The sequence below is a fragment of the Chrysemys picta genome, chromosome 1, assembly GCF_011386835.1.
Source record: "Chrysemys picta bellii isolate R12L10 chromosome 1, ASM1138683v2, whole genome shotgun sequence".
Taxonomy (NCBI): domain Eukaryota; kingdom Metazoa; phylum Chordata; order Testudines; family Emydidae; genus Chrysemys; species Chrysemys picta.
The window spans coordinates 110795189-110801518 of NC_088791.1; the positions used below are offsets into that span (position 1 = coordinate 110795189).

At 40.5% G+C, this 6330-nt stretch overlaps 1 protein-coding gene across 1 annotated transcript in view; it reads right to left on the bottom strand.

The window, feature by feature from the left end:
• The window catches only part of NINJ2 (ninjurin 2), a 75084-nt gene that overhangs the window by 10917 nt on the left and 57837 nt on the right, over positions 1-6330 (bottom strand). The window lies entirely within an intron of this gene.

The window sequence follows — 6330 nt, forward strand, 5'->3', positions numbered from 1 at the left end:
TCATGCCACTTTGTTTCCAGAGGGGTTACACTAGAAGCCCAGAGAGCCCACAGCCTAGGGGAGCTTTGTGGGAGCATGTGTAAGTGAAAGGGGAGCTCAGGAGAGACACTGCTTTCAAGGTCTAAGGCAGCTAGACAGTGGCATCCCACGTCCAAGGAAAGGTGTCTGACAAGCGGTTGGAGCCAGGGGTGGGGACGCCCTGGAGTCCCAGAGCTATAAAGAGTGACTAGACTCTACCTGTATCTAGCAACAGAGAGTCCTGTGGCACCTTTAAGACTAACAGATGTATTGGAGCATAAGCTTTTGTGGGTGAATGCCCACTTCGTCAGACGCATGTAACCACTTTGTCAGAATGCCCACATCTGATGAAGTGGGCATTCACCCATGAAAGCTTATGCTCCAGTACATCTGTTAGTCTTAAAGGTGCCACAGGACCCTCTGTTGCTTTTTACAGAACCAGACTAACACGGCTACCCCTCTGATACTTGATACCTGTACCTAGTTGAGCTGGAATCATGTGGGACCCAGCGAGTGGGTCCACTCACAACAAATTGGTGGCCATACAGTGGGGTACTGAGCCAGAGTAAAGCAACTGTATTTTGTTCCATTTATATGGTTTTCTCCTGTGTTTTTTTTCCCCATTCTCAAGGAGGCAGCACATCATCCCAGTGGGATAACACTAGGCATTGATAGCTTCTTTGTGTAATGATGAGTGAAGGATGTGAGAACAATGAAGCTAAGCAAACAAGACAGTGCTTCTGTCAAACAAGTGACTGGCACAAGTAGGCTTAGACATCTGTTCTCAGTCACTTACCCAGAGACAAATAAAGCAAATTGGTTGGGGATTTTTTTTTCTTCAAATTAAAACATTTCCTTTTTTAATCTGGTGCTGAGCCCTTTAGCTTGAGTGAGAAATCATAGAAATGTAAGGCTGGAAGGGACCTCAAGACCAGCCCCCTGTGCTTACGCATGACCAAGTAAACCTAGAAGACCATCCCTGACAGGTTCTTGTCTAACCAGTTCTTAAAAATCTCAGATGACAGGGATTCCACAACCTCCCTTGGATTCCAGTGCCTAACTATCCTTACAGTTAGAAAGTTTTTTAATATCTTACCTAAAACACCCTGACTACAGATTAAGCCAGTTACTTCTTGTTCTACCTTCAATGGACAAGGAGAACAATTGATCACTGTCCTCTTTATAACAGCCCTTAACATATTTGAAGACTGTTATCACATTTTTCTTTACTCTTTTCCCCAAGACTAAACATGGCCAGTTTTTGTAACTTTTCCTTGTAAGTCAGGTTTTCTAAATTTATTGTTTTTGTTGCTCTCCTCTAGACTTTCTCCAGTTTGTCCACATCTTTCTTAAAGTGTGGCATCCAGAACTGGACACAGTACTCCAGTTGAGACCCACCAGTGCCGAGTAGAGCAGACAATTACTTCCTGGGTCTTACATACGACACTCCTATTAATACGTCCGAGAATGATTTTAACCTTTTTTGCAATGGCATCGCATTATTGACTCATATTCAATTTGTGATTCACCATAACCCCCAGATCCTTTTTAACAGCACTACAGTGTAGACACTTATGCCCCATTTTGTATTTGTGCATTTGATTTTTTTTCTTCCTAAATGTTCCATGTTGCACTTGTCTGTATTGAATTGCATCTTGTTTATTTCAGACCAGTCCTCCAATTTGTCAAGGTGTAACCGTGCCTTTGGGGTTTCACAACTGAGAATTCCAAATTCAGGACAAAATAGGGCAGATACACCCCAAAACTGGAGATTATTCACCCATGAGATATACCATGCCAGCAACAAAAGTAAACTTCTATTTCACCACACTGGCTAATAAAAAGTCAGAAAACCAGTTTCCTTAGGCATTCCAGTCCTTGTATCACCACCAAAAACATTGGATTTAAAGATGAGTGGTTCTTTAAAACCAGTCTCATCAAACAAAAGGTTCTTCTGATCCCAAAGGACCAGCCACACGCCGAGGTCACTATATATCTCAGATCTTACCCAAAAATCACACTGTTGCCAATCCTTTAATATCTAAAGGTTTATTTATAAAAAGAAAAAAGAAAGGTGAGAGTTAAAGTTGGTTAAAGGAATCAAATACATACAATAATTGCAAAGTTCTTGGATCAGGTTTGTAGCAGTGATGGAATAAACTGCAGGCTTAAGTCAAGTCTCTGGTTGCTTCCAAATCATTGGAAGGTCCTCAATCCCGTGGGTAGAATGCTCCTATTAGTATAAGTCGATAGTCCAGAGGTTTGAGCAGGAAAGAGGCAAAACGGTGGTGTTTCCATGTCCTTTATAGCTTTTGCCATGTAGAGGGAAACCCATTGTTTCAAACAAAGCCCTCAGCACAGCTAGTGAAAAATCACAGGAGACAAGATGGTGTTTGGAGTCATATGGGCAAGTCACATGTCCATGCACAATTTTGCTTAGTCATAGCAGGAAGCCATAACCTATACTTCAGATGGAACGTCCACAGGAAAGTCCATTTAGTGTAGATGGGCATCTCCCATGGTCAATTATGAGTTAAGTGTCCCTTGATGAGCCACTTAATTTGAATAGTCCCTTCAAGATGGGTTCACTAACTACCTTGTGGGTGTTACTGCAGGAACAAACATTTGAAATCCAGGTATAGAGCCAATACTCATAGCTTCAAGTACAAAAATGATACATGCATACAAATAGCATAATCATATTCAGCAAATCATACCATTTCCATAGACACCTTACTTTACAACCTTTGTACAAGATTTGTTGCAAATATATAACAATGGTTGAAACAATGATCTACATGGTCATATTTTATAGATAACGTCACACAATGCCACTTAAATTCTAATCCTATCTTCCAAAGTGCTTGCAACCCCTCCCAACTTGGTGTCATTCACAAACTTTATAAGCATACTCTCCACTCCATTATCCAAATCGTTAATTAAAATAATGCTTGGTACCAGACCCAGGACAGACCCCCACAGGACCTCACTAGATAATGTCCAGTTTGACAGTGGACCATTACTCTTTGAATATGGTCTTTCAACCAATTTTCCACCCTCCCAGTAATTTCATCTAGACACATTTCCCTAGTTTGCTTATGAGACTGTTATGTGGGACTGTGCCAAAAGCCTTTCTAAAATAAAGATATTTAACGGCTACTGTTCCCCTATCCACTAGGCCAGTAACTCTACCAAAGAAGGAAATTAGGTTGGTTTGAAATATGTTCTTGATACATCCATGTTGGCTATTCGTTATAACCCTATTATCTTTTAGGTGCTTCCAAATTGATTGTTTAATAATTTGTTCCAGTATCTTTCCAGGTATTGAAGTTAGGCTGATGGGTCTATAGTTCCCTGGGTCCTCTTTCATCCCCCTTTTTAAATGGATGTGATTAACATGGTGCAGTATGAAAAGGTGATGAGCTGTATGTGTTTGGAATGGGCATAAAATACAAACAAGCAACTTTTTTCTGTCTCACTGGGACCAAAGACAGGGCTACATCTCTGATGGGTGCACACACTCACTCAGTGCCAAAAGTCTGGCTTGTCCAATCAGTGCTTCCTCTTCTGGGTCTGTGGCATTGTTTACTGAGGTTCTTTTAGCCCTTGCTTAGCTCTTGTCACTGCAGTGTAACCAAAATGTTCACACTTGCATGCCAAAAGTTAGGCACTGTTAGCTATCTTCAGGCAACTAAATAAATGACCTGATTGTTCAGAGGTGCTGAGCACCTCGAGCTCCCATTGACTTCAGCTGAGTTGCAGAAATTCAGTGCATTCAGATTTTGGCCTTTATAGAGGATTCTTCCCATTACAACAGTAATACCAAACTTCCCTAGAAACATTTGGAAGCAAGGTTACATTTGCTCCCAGGATAAAGACAGCCCTGGAGTGACTTCAAGGTTGTCCCTTTACTCTGGGATTGCTGACAATATGAGCCTTATCAGAGCCAGCAGCCCCCTGAGATAAAGCAAAGCGGATGAACACACAAGAGGGTTCATTGATGTATTTTAGATGTTGACTGGAAAGAACTGAGCCCTTGTCCCATCTTGAAATTATTCACTCTCCTGTAGCGTAGGGAACTCCACTTTTCTCCTTCCATGTTGTCAGGGAAGAGAATTCACTATAGTGCAATCAGACACCAGGCATTGTCCTGAAGCTGGGCTGTATGTAATAATGTATAGCAATGACCAGTCTGAGGCAAACCTTAACTGAAAATGCATCACAAAGATGGACAAGTATAATTATCCTTCTTTTACAGACAGGGAAACTGAGCCACAGAGAAGTAAAGTTGTAGAGTTTAATGGTAGAGGGGAACACCAGATCATGTAGTCTGACTTCCTGTATATCACAGGCCACCAGAGACTTGCCAAACCTCATAGAACAAGTTGAGCTGGAGAGAGAACCCAGGTCCCCTGAGTCCCAGTTCTATTTGTTGAATATTAAGCAAACCTCTTGCCCGTGACACTACTATCCTTAGTGTAAAACTCGCTGTGATCTTGGACAAATTCCCTTTATTTTCCCTTTCTTGTAAATATGATACAATGATATTATTTATTAAAGTGATAGACTTGGGTTGCTTGGGTCCAATGTTTAGGTTTTGTGTAAAAAAAAAGGTTTTACAAAACCTCATTCTTTCTTTTAAAACAAATGCATTTTAAAATGTAGGTTTGATTAACGTCTTTTTATTGATGGTGTTAGAAATGAGAGTAGGGAAATGGGGGTGGGTGGGTTTAAGTTATGATTTTTTTAGTTGAGCGTGTGTGTACTGTAGCAAACTATGAAGTTGCAGTGACAGTATATTCTCAATATGGCCACAAGAGGGTGCACCAAACTGCCTCTGCTTACTACTGTACTGAGTCACATAGGCCAACTCCACTGCAAGAAAGGCTAGTAGAAAAATGTCTATTGAAACTGTTTTTCAAAGGAAAATGAGGGTTTTGATTAAACAAATTTTTTTTGTAAAAAGTATCTGCTTTTCATGAAGGCTTAATTTTTTTGTCAAAATATTTTGGCCAAAAACTTCCTGGTTTTCAGCCAAAAACTTGAAAATGTACATAGAACATTTCAGCAGAAGCAAAAGTTTTCTTTGTTGAAAATTTCCATGAGAAGGAACACTTTTTTCGGACCAGCTATTATTGCAAGTCTGTTTTTTATTACACGCGTGAGGAGAGACTAAAAGAGACACTGGAACAGCATGAGACAGAAAAAGAAAGATGTGAATGATAATCTTCACGAGAGTTTGCCGGCAGAGAGAGTGTCTAGGGAGACACTATATTATTGAGCATCAGTTCCAAAGGAGCTGCTGTGGAATGCCAAATAAACCACACAGAGAGAAAGAGAGAGAGAGGTAATGCACACACAGGGAAAGGAGTAGAGACATGCATTTCACTCATAGATCCTGGCAGATAAACATCTAAATTCAGATGAACACATATCAGCAAACATATGAAAACATTCATAGAGAACACCACACACACAAATATTTGGCACTTCCATAGCATTTTGCTGCTGACAATTTAAAAGTATTTTGTAAACACTTATTGACCAAGCTAAAAAATAATAATAACCTTGAAACATATGAAAGTATCCTTATCTCCATTTTACAAAAATGAAGAAATTGATGCAGGGATTAAAGGCCACATTTTCAAATACCCCCTCTATTTTTAGGTGCCCTATTTTAGACACTTATGACCTGATTTTCAGAGATGCTTAGCACCTGCAGCTCCAGACCATTTCATCTGGTGTTGGGGGTGTACTATTCAGTGAATATCGACTCCAAAGTGAGTCAAGTTTGGTTACTGAAAATAAGAAGCCACTTTAAAAAATGTTGACCTGAATAACATGCCTAAATACGCACAGGGTCTGTGATAGTATTGGGAACAAAATCTGGATACACCTGATTCCCCCCCCTACTCTAGCCAGTAGACTATGCTCCCCCCTCATCCATTTTCTAACCACTACACCATGTTCCTCTCTGTGATGGGATAGTCTGTCTCCTTAAGGATAGTGGGGCATAGCAGTTAGCTCACCCTGTCCTGTGGTGTGGCCCTTTAAGATTTTGTGGAGTCTGATATATAAAAGGACCTAGGAGATATCAAATAGACAAGATAGAGGTAATATCTTTATTGGATCAACTTCTGCTGGCAGATGAGACAAGCTTTCGAGCTACACAGAGCTCTTGTTCAGGTACAGAAAAATGGAAAAAGACAAAAATAGTTATTGGTAGAGAGGAAGCAGTCGTGGGAATAAATAGTGTTTGGAAGGAAATCCCATTACTGTTTCTTTAAGGGCTGGGGACCAGAAGCCTTGCAG